Source organism: Amblyomma americanum, chromosome 5 (genome assembly GCF_052857255.1).
Source record: "Amblyomma americanum isolate KBUSLIRL-KWMA chromosome 5, ASM5285725v1, whole genome shotgun sequence".
Taxonomy (NCBI): domain Eukaryota; kingdom Metazoa; phylum Arthropoda; class Arachnida; order Ixodida; family Ixodidae; genus Amblyomma; species Amblyomma americanum.
In genome coordinates, this window is record NC_135501.1 from 68,709,122 (window position 1) to 68,722,636 (window position 13,515).

At 47.0% G+C, this 13,515-nt stretch overlaps 1 long non-coding RNA gene across 1 annotated transcript in view; it reads left to right on the forward strand.

Annotated features, from left to right (window-relative positions):
- The first annotated feature begins 1,881 nt into the window (after positions 1 to 1,881).
- LOC144134767 (uncharacterized) overlaps positions 1,882 to 13,515 on the forward strand; it is a 28,128-nt gene continuing 16,494 nt past the window's right edge. The window contains exons 1-2 of the long non-coding RNA XR_013315247.1: positions 1,882 to 2,029; positions 8,257 to 8,392. This is a non-coding gene — a long non-coding RNA (uncharacterized LOC144134767). The remainder of the gene's footprint in view (positions 2,030 to 8,256; positions 8,393 to 13,515) is intronic.

The window sequence follows — 13,515 nt, forward strand, 5'->3', positions numbered from 1 at the left end:
TTGCCCCCTCTCACTGTCCGTCGTAACATTGCTCGTATTTGCCTCTTCCATAAAATTTATCATCATAACCATCAACTCAGGATGCGCCTTATCACAGATGCTGCTCATGTTTCTGCCCGTGTAGATCACTGTTACAAAGTCGCCATACCTCGCCACAACACCACGACATATGCACATTCATTTCTACCAAAAACATCCAGTGACTGGAACCAACTACCTGCTGACCTGGTCGCTATCACTGACAACCACCGATTTCGTACTTGCCTTACTAACATATTTTGAAGCCCTTTTTTATTTTATTTTTAAAACTTGCACTGGCGCTTATCATGTTCTGTATGACTGTTCCTTCATTTTTTATTTATTTTTTTATGTTGATACTGTACTCTGCTGCATTCTGTTCAACCAAACTATGGCGCATTTGTAACCTGCCCGTGTGCTTTGAATACCTGCCGTTTTTGTTCTTTTTTCGTCGTTGTTGTTGTTGCCTTATTTTTTTTTCTCTGTTCCCTTTTATTAACCAAATTGCATAGTGTTCCTTGTATTTCTGCCCCTCCCCTCTACAATGCTTCTGTAAGCCCTGAGGGTAAAATAAATAAATAAATAAATAAATAAATAAATAAATAAATAAATAAATAAATACCGGTTACCCATGGAGGACGCCGGAAATGGGCCGAGGAAGTCTTTGGCGACCTGATGAAATGGGAGGCGCGGGGGGCCGATAGGCTGCAGGAGCCCGGCTGGTTTTGTCACCGGAATCTTCCGGCGCTGACCCTCAGGGCAGTCTCGCCTGTATCGTTGGACAACCACAGCAGCCCTGGACCAGTTCTAATTTTTGCGTATCCTTGGCAACGTGCGGGAAAACCCGAGGTGGCCCGAAGGAAGATGGTCGTGGCACGCACGCAGAACTTCGTCACGAAGCATTGTAGGAAATGCAAGCAGATATACAGTGTCCGTTGGGCCGTAGTTTTTTTTTTTTTGTAGAGGACACCATCGTGTAAGCAAAACGATGACAGTCTGCGTTTTAAGAGTCGAGGTGGAGATAGAGCGTTCCTTCGAGATACTCGACTTCGACATGCGCTCGAGATACTTCCAGCGTCAAGGATATCATCGGGGTCAGCGTACATGGGATGGTACCCTGCACGGCTCCACCAAATGTCCCCGACAAACGCAGCAGGAAGCGGAAAGCACAGCCGTTTACTGGGCGAGGCTTGCCGAACAGCCACGCTCATTTGAGACAAAGAAGACGTTCGGCCACGCGCTAGGAGACAAGATTCGGCCACCAGGTGGCGCCGGTAGTGTGTCTGCAGTGTGCCAATGTATTACAACACAGACATTTGGAAGTTAATTGTAGTTAGACGACATAATGCTTTATTTACATGAAGAGAGAAGTTGACCAGACAAGTAAAAAATTGAGTGAAATGACACATTTCGTTGATGCGGTCAATGTAGGATCTGCAAGGAAGAAAATTTCACTGAACGTATTTAAGTTGCTGTTTATGATATGCTGTTTTCTATATGCGATGTTTCCATGAAGAGAGAAGTTGATTAGAGAAGCAAAAATTGGCTGAAATGACACATGATATTGTTGCGCTTTATGTAGAATCTGCAGTGAAGAAAATTTCACTGAACATACCTAAAGCTGTTGTTTTCTCTTTCGGGCTGCTTCTAGCAGCATTCCACAATGAATGGCACTGACTGCAGCTGTGCCATCGAACCTTGACAATGCGATCTGAAGGCATCTCATTCTTTTGCAAGGTGCATCTAAGACTTCCATATGATCTGAATGCCTGCTGTAGTTGATGGCGGTATGGAACGACGACCGGAGAACAGGCTAACAAAAAGACTCCTTGCTACAATATGCAGCGAGTGCAAGCTGCTGCTAAGCGAGGTACATCCCAGCAGACACAATACGATCGGCCGGCCTCTTCGGCATTCAGTTTTCTCATTCCAGTCTAGAGTTCGGTTCCGCACAACCACTCAAGGGCCAATTCCTTGATACTTTCTAGAGCCAGCTTTTGCAAGACTGAAGGCAAGTGAACTTCACCATAAAAAACATATTTTTGCAATTCGTGCTTCGACATGCTGTAGCTGGCAGTCACACGCGAGAAAAGAAAATGCGTATGAAAAAGGATTGTGAACTGTAACGGACAGCAGTGCCCTGCATCGAAGCTGCCCCACTTGGTCTCTTGATTACGCCAGCATAGCGCATTTCTTTGCTGCTTTCACTCGACTGTTCAGGGCGCAATCCAACACTCGGACAGAGATTGCTTCTAACTGCCTCAGTCATTTCGGAGCTGGCGAAAATATTAAGACGTTTAGTTTACTTACATGGCGTCCGTTATGATTTGAAATGCATTTAATTACGACCCGATTTACTCAAGTGCTTCGCATCGCGGAATTTTCTCGACTTTTCTTACAAAACGGTGAGCCTGCTACATGGTTTATTCATGGTTAAGCATCGTATAGTTATAAAAGACTTTATAAATCAATGTTCTCCTGCCTAAGACGAAATAGCCAGAGAGCTTTTCGTGTATGCTGGCCAATTGATGAATCTCCTTGACTCTTTCCACAGTGCAAAATTTACAACAGTGCATCCACGTGCATAAGGAACCAAGTTTGTGATCCCGTAGTACTTTTTTCTGTTGATGTTGAACTTCACTCTCTTCAGAGTCTAATGTCAGTGTTCTACGTCGTTATATTGTGCAGCCGTTGAAAAACGGGATTGTTACCTTTAGGTAGTCGCTGTGCTCTCGAAGACATATAGAACCCTGGCTTTCGCCGAATCAAGAAAATGAACAAGCTTTATTCATTTTGCGTGTGCAGTATGTGTTGGACATCATCGCAAGTCACCAAGATTCAATCGTACACGCATCTGCAAACAGTTTGCAAAGACAGTGACTCGATAACAATAACATGTCAATTCAAGGTTTTGCATCTTGCCCATAACTGAAAAAGCTCTGAGAGTCTTTGGTGCTCCTAAACTTTCATCTCCACTTTCCTCCGAAACCCGTGCAGCTCCACACTGCTCTGCGGATTGTTCTGGCTACCAGAATAGATACACGACACACGAGTACACTGACGACACCGCCTCTGCATTCGCTGCTGCCAAGAAGGCGCTTGTAGACACCACAGTGCCCATACATCCTGTTCCTGACGCTCGTTTTCTTGTCTCGATGCCGCGATCCCTACAATAGGTGCACTTCGAGAAGCCCGTCTATGGCTGGGGGCCTCTAGGTTTCTTTTCACAGGAGTTTGGATTACCTAAATCGAAATACGGTAGATTCATTGGAGAACTGCTTGCGGTGTACTTGGCCATGAAGCACTTTCGCCGCTTCCTGGAGGGCGGGGAGTTTCACATCGTCATGGGCCATGAGCCCTTGGTGTTTGAATTCCAGGGGAATCACAGCACCTACACTGCACGTGCAATCTTTCAACCGTGCTTTAAATAATAGTTTACAGCGGATTTTCGTCACGTTCAACGGCCGAAAAACGCGGGCACTGACCCAACCTCTCACGTCTCTGCTGCGGCGTTCCAACCACCAGTGAACCATATGCTGGCAACCACCAATGGCAACGAACCACAGCTGCACCGTCTTCGATCCTCTCTAGGTTCCTCTCTTTTCTTTCCTCCACAGCCGCCTCAATGGCTCATTGGTTATGGCATTCGGCTGCTGAACAGAAAGACGCAGGTTTGGTTCCGGCCGCAGTGGTACAATATCGATGGAGGCGAAATGCTAGAGGCCACTGTACTGTGGGATGCAGTGCACGTCACAGAACCCCTGGTGGCCGAAACTACTAAGCCCTTCCTCTAGGCGTGCCACATAGCTTGAGTCGCTTAGGAAACTTAAACGCCTGTGAATCATGAACCATATTTTCCTCTACATTGATATCACTTGGACCGTCAGCTGATGTCCCGCACCCTATATTGGCTATTGCATTCCATCGCACAATTTTGCATAAACTGCGCGACATGAACCTAACCCGGTATTCGTCCGACGGAGAAACCAGTTCACCGCTGGCTTCCTCTGACCAGGCATGAATGCTGAAGTCCGTCGCTGAGCTCGAACCTGTCTTCAACGGAAACATGCCAAAGTTCATCAGCATACGAGCATGCCTGCCCCCTTTTTGGGCCCAAGACACGCAGTTCTGCCACATTCATACAGACTTTGTCAGCCCCCCTGCAGTAACGGAGGGCCTGTTGGCTGCTCATACCCGGAAATTGTAGATAAGCTCATTGCTCAACTGGAGGTTTTTTTCAAGCGCACTGTTTCTGTCTGGCATATGGTTTATGAGGGTTTAATGTCCCAAAGCGACTCAGGCTATGAGAGACGCTGTAGTGAATGGCTCCAAAAATTTCGACCACATTGGGTTTTTTAACGTGCACTGATATCGCACAGTACAGGGACGTCTAGAATTCAGCCACCATCAGAATTCGGGCGCTGCGGCAAGGATCGAAACGCGTTTTCGGGTCAGCAGTCGAGTGCCATAACCACTGAGCCACTCATGTGGCGTGAAATTTAAACTGGATAAATGAAAATATTTGCAGATCTCTCCTCGCCAGCCAGGCTTGCATTTCTTTGCATTCAGTGTGTTTGCTATCGCCAGAAGCGTTCCTTATTGGCGTTGTTTTGCAGTCTTCATCACTTGACGTGAGCGATGAACAACCTTCAAAAATATATATTTTGCTAGGCAGAGATTGAATGGATGGTTACCTCAGATATTTAAAAAACAATAGCTTACAATACTTCACAGTTGCCTCACAAGTAAAAAAAAAATGTGGATTGAATAAAACGTTTGGTTTAGGGCGTTGACCTTTATTGCTTTCACTGCAAAAAGAGTTGCTGCTGCCTGCATGACTGCCTGGGTGCCCGTTTTTGGCTGTTTCCCTGTTCTAACAAGCGACCGCGATCGGCTCTCTCAGTCGGCTCTCTTCATCGCACTTGCCAAAATCCTGGTCGTCCGCCACATCATACGTTGCCAACTTCTGCTAGCCGCTCAACAACGTGGCCGCGTCGTCTTGAAGTGATTGTTCTGATTTTATGTGGTGAAGCTCATCGAAGCCTAGACACGCACTACACGTAAACTAAAACATAGTATTTACCTTGAGCAAAGCTTTCCCATAGTGTTTTCTCTATCTAAGAAAAAGAAACATCAGTCTTTTTCACTATGAAAAGCTTAAAATAACACTTCAGATTCTTAATATACTGTAGCTCTTCAAGGGACTCTAAAGGAGAATATCAAACTAATCAAGACAGATAAAATATAACTCAGAAATACTGCCCACGTTTTTTTCTAAGCTTAATGGTGGCGCTTTATTGAGAAAATAACAAATGAAAGTCATTAAACGCTTTGACATTCAAAGCGCCTGCGAAACATGAATGGTCTTCAACCCATATCTTTGACATCTTTGCAATGAAGGTTTCCGCCCAATCGGAAGCGCCAGTAAAGTCCGGAAACACGATAGACAACCGCAAGTCAGCAGATAGTGGTCTCGGCGGCACTGTCTCGGCGGAATGTGTAAATGCTGGCCGCCTAAGCCCCAATTATTTCTATGGGGGCTCCCCGCCGTATCACGGTAGAAACAGGCTCCGTGGAGGCAATAGAAACTCCGTGAAGTTTTCGCGGGCCGCCGTAGACTTCTAAAGAAAGTGCTGATCGCACTCACGCATGTATACATTGACGCCGATATCGCGAATGTGTGACTTTCAGTGGGTTGTGTACTGTCTGGAAGAGTGAGCATAAGCTTTGAGGGATGTTCAAATTTATGGGAGCAGCTGTCACGGTCAAATGGACTTCATCCAAAGCCACATCTGGCGCAAAAAAACGAATGGTCGTTTCTCATCAAACATCGCACTATGGATTATTCTACCGCGTGTTTTCTTTTTATAAACTATGTGCAATTTTATTTACACCCTTAGCGAAAAAAGGCTCTGCCCTGTCACGTGCATCTGGCGAAGCGGTGGTCCCTGGGCCGCGGTCGGAGCAGCGGCACGTCGGCTGCAGCTGCGGCTAGTCACGTGGTTTGATCTCATAGCCACGCCTCCGGCGCTCCTCCTTGTGAACATCAAACTTAATACGCGCTGACCTTGGCGAATCATTACGTAGTGGAGCTCGCGCTCCAAAAAATTAGGCGCGGAGTGAAGTCCCTAAGCGACAAGCCAAAAATTGCCGCAGCTCAACTCAGCTAAGCCAGGTTATACGGAGCGGAAGCTCTGTTTAACAACTGCGGCTTCGTGCCGCTCTTTGTCATAGGGATCGCTAGAAGCAGCTCGGCGCCTCCATAGCTATGTCGAAGAAATAGTTCCGGCGACCGGTTGTGGTCCCATATCTTTGCGTTGTCTAGGCTGTGGTTGTTGTTGCACGGGCCTGCCGCCTAGCTCAATGTTAAGCCACCTTCACTGTCTCTTGCGGATAGAGGAGTTAGAAGATAGGGGAACGAGGAGAAAGAGAGAAGAAGAGAGGAAGGAGTCGCGCCTCGCAACAGCCATCGTCTAGCCGGCGAAGCGGCTAGGGTGACGACGGCATGCACAACAGATACACCCGGTTGCAAGAGGACCTCCGCCGTCTTTTGATTTCGCAGCCCAATAGGGCCAGGAGCAGACCTCCTGTATAGAAAGAGCTAGTCACTGGTGAACCACGTGACACAGCTAGCGAGAGCCAACGGTCGGAGCGGTGGTCGGCACGGCGGCGGACGTGACTGCAAAGGTCAAAGCTGTGGCGGCGGAGCGCCTCCCGTTCGAAGTCATTTGCGGAACAGATTTTACTTTCAGCTCTACATGCAAGAAGTGGAGCTTCGCTCCAAAACTTTTTGCAGGCTGTTGGAGCTCATGCTTATTTCAACCGCTCAGAGAGGGGACCGAGGAGGACAGGTTCTCTGTGAAGACGGAAAGTGTGGACTCGGCGTGCAGTGAAATGCAGCTTGTATGAGATACGGCGGTCTCTTCTTTCTTGCAAAGCAGACGATTGTTGTAACAAGCGTTCAAAAATATCTTCCCCCCTTTTCTCTCGTCTACCGCGAGCATTTGGGGTAGTGTCGCTCGGAGCGGGAAAATTTTTGGAAGCGTTGGTGCTAAATCTTCTGACTTTTCTGATTCACTAGCAGTCGCTGAACAAGCGGCAGCACAAGGTTTATTAAGAAATGATGTAAGCCTTATTATAAACAAAGTCCTCTCAACTCTGCACTGCGTCCTAGGTCAAGAGCAGTGTAAAAGAAAATATGAATTCGCCTCTCCAAGTAAACAGGTACTGCTCGCAGAGCGTACACACCTGCTGTTACCGTCGCTTTGTTTCGTAATATCTTTGTATCGTAAAAGCAATGCTGAGTTCTGAACAACTTTGGAGTCTTGACACTGCTGTAGAAAATGTATACGGTTGTGGACGAGTGTTTTCTCTTTTTCTTAACGCACTTTTGGTCAGATGCTGTTCTGCAGGAATGAACATCTTGTCTATGGCATAATGTGGCAATCCGAAATTATTTTTCAAGCCTCTCTTTACATGCGACCTTCTGATGCATATTCTTTCAAATGTATTTCTTCAAGACGTTCATATTTCTAGATCCACAAAGAAAAACAAGGAGAGTTTTCTGCCCTGAATTGCTGATCGCGAACATGGCCAACGGAGATGTCTAGGGTGGTGACTTTTGCGATGATGAAACGAATTCGAAACGTAATATGAAATGAATGCTTTATGCGTTATATGCCTATATGCTTCTTATGCTGATATGTTTCATGCTTCACATGCTAAAAAGCAAGATGTGGCTGCTTTTTGCGTAGAATGGTTATTCGGAAGCTTGGATCCCGCCGCATGTGCAGCCGCTGAAGAACGCCACCATCTCACCAATACCTGAGTGCGGTCGATCACGCAACATGTTGCGGAACAGAGCGTAACCGAGACGCCAATCTTTTCAAGAGTAACACACATAAGACTAATTGTCTAGCACATTTTTTTTCATAAATTAACATCAGCGTCTATCGATAAGTTCATAAATTTATGAACGGGCTAGGGTGCATGTGCACACTCATCGTATTTGAGGTTTCTTGTTCCGAAATACGAACGAAAAAGGACGGAAAAGTTTTCGTAATTCTCGCCCTCCACTTGCTGCAGGCATCTGATTAATGTATTTGACAGAAATAATTTTTCCCGCCGCGCATTTAAAAGCAATACCTTGTTGTCGCCGTTCCTCTGCACTTGCGATAGCTTCGGTTTTTTGTTTCAAACAAGCATTAACATAAATTTCTGCAATCTTTCACATTGCAGGTTGTCCATGGCAGCAAACGATTGTTTTCACCATTGCGGGCTCCTGTGGTATCTCTTTATTGCGGTCAAAGCAATAGATCCTGGACCGATGTACACAAAGGTTGCGGATATCTATAGTTACCAGGACCCAAGCAGGGTAAGCCCCACCAATCTAAAGCTATATCTCATTAGATTTAACCTTCTTCTGTGCGGCCTTTAATGGTTATAGCTGTTTGACGCATAGCAAGGCGTTTCCGCTCAGCTAATGCGGCGCAGACCTCTTTACGTCATTAACCACATAACACAAATTGGAGTGCAAGTGCTATATCTCTTCGTAAGGTAAATTTTACTTCGCTGGACACCTTTGGTCTGAGCGACTCTGTTGCCAGCAGAGGCTTTGAAAGAAGAGATAAATGCAGTAATGCCACTCAGGCTCGTTATCGCTGCCACGCATGAATTCTGCCAGGTGAATCAGTATAATCGGTTCGGCGTTTCTCTCCCCGAGCAGCTGCAGCTTAGAAACGAAGTGCTGGGTGAGAGAAAGCTCATCCGGTATTGCCTCTTTAGGCAGCCTGAAAAAAGAAAACTTGACAGATGCTTCAGCTCGCCTTAAGAGTGAAACGCGATTGCGCCTGCTCTTTATACCATCCACGTGATGGTATCACCTCACAGAGCTTCTAGAGGCACCCGTGCGCATTTTAGAAACTTTGCACACCGCTTCCAGGAGGACGAAATAGCGACGTGTCGCTCTCTCACAGCGCTCATGGTGGTCAGTGCGGAGAGTGGAAAGCTTGCGCAACGTCTTTCCCGCACTAACTGCGCGACGGAGCCGTGGCAGCAGGGGAAGCCATTGTGGCGACAGTGACGTGGGGATTTCCGCCTCACCAGCTCTTTGACGCTGTCGCGTTAATAAAAAAAGATAACCCTGGAGGCGCGGATGGTTCAGCTGCTTCCCATTTATTATCCTTTATCATTATTCTCAATAGAAAGATATATATATATATATATATATATATATATATATATATATATATATATATATATATATATATATATATATATATATATATATATATATATATATATATATATATTAATGAAATTAAATTGATATCATTAGACGGTCGGGTTTAAAGCCAATGAAAAATAAATTAAAAGGACGCTTGTCGTGCTGATATTCGCGAGGCTTGATGTTTACAAGACCTTGTTGCCCAGTGCTGCGTTGAAGAGAGAATAGAAGCGAGCATAGAAAGCGTAAACGCTAAGCAGCCACCATCGCCCAGCAGCCGGCTACCGTCGGTCAATTCACTGGGGCATTCTCTACATTAGCCATTTTTATCTCTACAGTGTAAACAAAAGTGTCGCTCAAGTTAAACTAGACTGAAAAATTATGCTGAAGTATTTATGCTGAAAAAAACTGTTAAATCTATATTATTTTGTATCGACATCAAATTTATTGTACTGGATTGCTGGCGTCGCAACTCATGGAGGTGGATAAAGAAGGCTCATGCATTACATAATTAAAGCGAAACGTTTACTACACCAGCCAGCTCGGCTCGTCGCGTGGTCGCACTTCAGTCGTATGACCGTGGCCAACGAACGACTTTGAGCCGCCGTTGCCAAGCAACGCCGCAGCCGCGCTCCAACAGATGGCACCGCAGTCGACGCCGCTGCCGTCGCTGCTCGCTCCGCCAGATGTGTTCCGCTGGGGTAGACGGAGAGGAGGTGTCGCCTCGCGGTATATATATATATATATATATATATATATATATATACTTTTATTTATCAACGTTTCGACCGCGGTGCGGTCTTCTGGTCGAAACGTTGATAAATAAAAGTATCTTTATAGAAGTGAACACTTCTCTTAAATCTTTATTCTGCGGAGCTAACGCAACCTATGTTCGTAACATATATATATATATATATATATATATATATATATATATATATATATATATATATATATATATATATATATATATATGTGTGTGTATATGGTTTGCTTTATGGGCGTTTAACGTCCCAAAGCGACTCAGGCTATGAGAGACGCCGTAGTGATGTGCTCCGGAAACGTCGACCACCTGGGGTTGTGCACTGACATCGCACAGTGCTCGGGCCTCTAGAATTTCGCCTTCATCGAAATTCGACCGCTGCGGCCCGGATCGAACCCACATATTTCGGGCCGGCAGCCGAGCGTCGTAACCCCTTAGCCACCGCGTGTGTATATATATATATATATATATATATATATATATATATATATATATATATATATATATATACATACATTCGCTTTGCCTCAGTGGCTTCTAGTCGTTATGGAGAGCGCGAAAGAGAGGCAACAACGAAAGAACGAAGCAAGAAAGAGACAATGCGCTCAAGAAATGCCAGAAGAAGGTGCCTGCTGCACGACTCGAGAAGCGTCGTAACGAACATGCGGCTGGATGAAGTCATGCCACGTCCCGGTGTGGCTCTTCAACTGCGGAAGAGACCGGTTTGTGTTCTCGAGAACGTCGGAATAAGACGCTGCGTTGACGTGCCCAGGAAACGAAGCTTTCGCCATTCAACTAGGGTTAACCAGAGCTGAATCGCAGCAATTTTTAATATCACAACCAGGCACTTTATTTCGGTTTTAGATATAACGTGAAAGTAATTATTATTAAGAAGTATATATTGTTCAACTAAAGCTAATTGAAAACTGAAATAGCAGGTGCCCTTGGAGCTAGAAAAAGTTACTTTTTCTCAGTGGTTGGGGCTCCGTGGTTTGTGCGCCCGAAATCTCAGCCAAATGGGCTGCCTTCCAAATTGGTTGTTTTTGTTGATACTTCATGTTTCAGTAATCACTGAAAAATGGTCCTTCGAAATTAAGGAAATGAGTACTTTTCCCTGATTCAAGGCCAGGCGGTAAATACAGCATGGCTGTGTGGACTTCTTTATTTTCTTTATTATTCTTTATTCAAGAGTTACCCCGCATTTGCCCGAAGGAGGAGGAGGAGGAAAACTTTTATTTCTATTTACAGTGAGAGGTCGATGGGGCGAGCCGGAAGGGCCCGTCCCTTACAAACACTAGGAGGGAGCCCTAGTCCGGGATCCCTGTAGCTTCCGCAGCGGCTCGGGCTCTAGCTACCAATGCCTGTTGGGCACGGAGTTCGGAGCAGCCGCGCAGGGCAGCTTCCCAGGCCTCTCGAGTGGGGTGGAGGTGGGGTGGGTAGGCAGGATTGGAAGGGCATGCCCACACCATGTGGTAGGTGTCCGAAAACTCCTCCTCACAGTGTGGGCACGCGCCCGAGAAAGAAGAATTGAAGTGCTTAAGTACTGCCGGGCACAGTACAGTATTGGTATAGAGGCGGAGAAGCCAGCGCTCCTCCACCCTGGTGAGGCCTTTACAGGGAGGGGGATAGAGACCATGAAAATTTTGATAAAGAGAGGTGATCTCTTTAAAGGTGATGGCCGGATTGAAATTGAATTCCGGATCAGGCTGCGGATGAGGCGACGCCCGGTGAGTAAGCGCGCGGGCGGCAGCGTCGGCTGCCTCGTTCCCCTCAAGACCCGCATGAGCCGGAGCCCACACGATGGTACGATGGGTCGGAAACCCTGTGTAATCGCATGCGTGGAGAATTTTGAAAGCACGGTCTGGAATGTACCCTTGCTCAATATTGCGGCAGGCGCCCCTGGAGTCCGTAATAATGACTCGGGACTCTGGATCTGCGGCGGCCAGTGCAATGGCGATCTCTTCCGCAAATGTAATGTTTGGGGCACGGAAAGTAAGGCCCTGAACTGTAGTGTTTTGGTGGATGACGGCCGCCGTGTACCAACCCCCATGGTGTGGGCCGGCCGCATCCACATAGAAGACACCTGGCTTGTGGCCATATTGTTGAGAAATAGCCTCCGCCCGCGCGAGACGGCGACCATCATGGGTTTCTGCAGTCATGTTCTTCGGAAGGGGTCGCACCTGGAGTGCAAAGCGCCAGGCTTCAGGGATGCGGACCCGTTCTTCTGTATGTGTTGCGTAGGAATTGTGTAAGCGGGTTAGAAGGCGGCTCCCCGCAGGTGTTTTGCTTAGGCGCAAGTATTGATTGTTAAGATGAGCTTCTCGTAACTCCCCAAAGGTGTTGGTCATCCCCAGACCGAGGAGACGCTTGTTGGACGTCGTTATGGGGAGGTCGAGCGCTCTCTTATAAATCTTCTAATCTTATAATCTCATCGCATTTGCGTAGGTGGAGGTAGGGAGCCGAATATAAAATCCGGCTGGTCACGGATGCATTGGCCAGCCGCAGGGCATCTTTGCATCGTAGTCTCCCCCTTTTATTGGACACCCGGCGGAGCATCCGACCCACCTGGTCCCCCACCTTACGTAACTTGTTTAGGGTAGTGTCTATCTTGCGCCTATGATGAATGAAAAGCCCCAGTACCCGGATCTCCGCGTGTTCAGGTGTCGGTCCGCTAAGTAGGGAAAGGGCAATTTTGGTTGTGCACTTTGAGTTGGGGCGTATGTGCACAAATTCAGATTTGCTCGGGGAGCATTCAAGACCACAGCGACGAGCGTATTCGTCCACTATAGCTGCCGCTTGTTGCAGGTTGGTCTCGATGTCTCCAACCGATTGTTGTGTTGCCCAGAGGGTGATGTCGTCCGCATACAGAGCGTGCTGCACACCGGCGACCTCCGCCAGCTGGGTAGGGAGCTTCATCATGGCCAGATTAAATAGTAATGGCGAGAGGACAGCTCCCTGTGGGGTCCCTCGTGTACCAAGTTGATATGGGCCATATTCTGTGTCTTGTAGCCGGATATAGGATTGGCGATCTGTAAGGAATTGTTTGATATAATTGAAAGTATTGCGCCCACAATGTGTTTGCGACAAGTGGGATAGGATGATCTCGTGGGTCACATTGTCGAAAGCCCCCCGCAGGTCAAGTGCGACGACTACTTTATCATTGCTGGGGTGCTCGACGGGGTCGAGAATCTCCTTGTGAAGTTGCAACAGGACATCTTGTGCGGACCGGTGTGGGCGGAAACCGTACATGGTGTCTGCGAAAATGTTTTGTTGTTCCAGGAAAGCCGACAATCTGTCGCGGACCATAGTCTCCATCAGCTTCCCCACACACGAAGTGAGGGAGATGGGCCGGAGGTTGTCGGTGTTAATGGCTTTACCTGGCTTGGGAATGAAAGTTACTAGTGCCGTTTTCCAATCTATGGGGAGTGGTGTGCTTCCAATCCAGATAGTGTTGAAGTAATCGAGGAGAGTTTCGTAGGCGGGATCTGGGAGGTTGGCAATAAGCTTC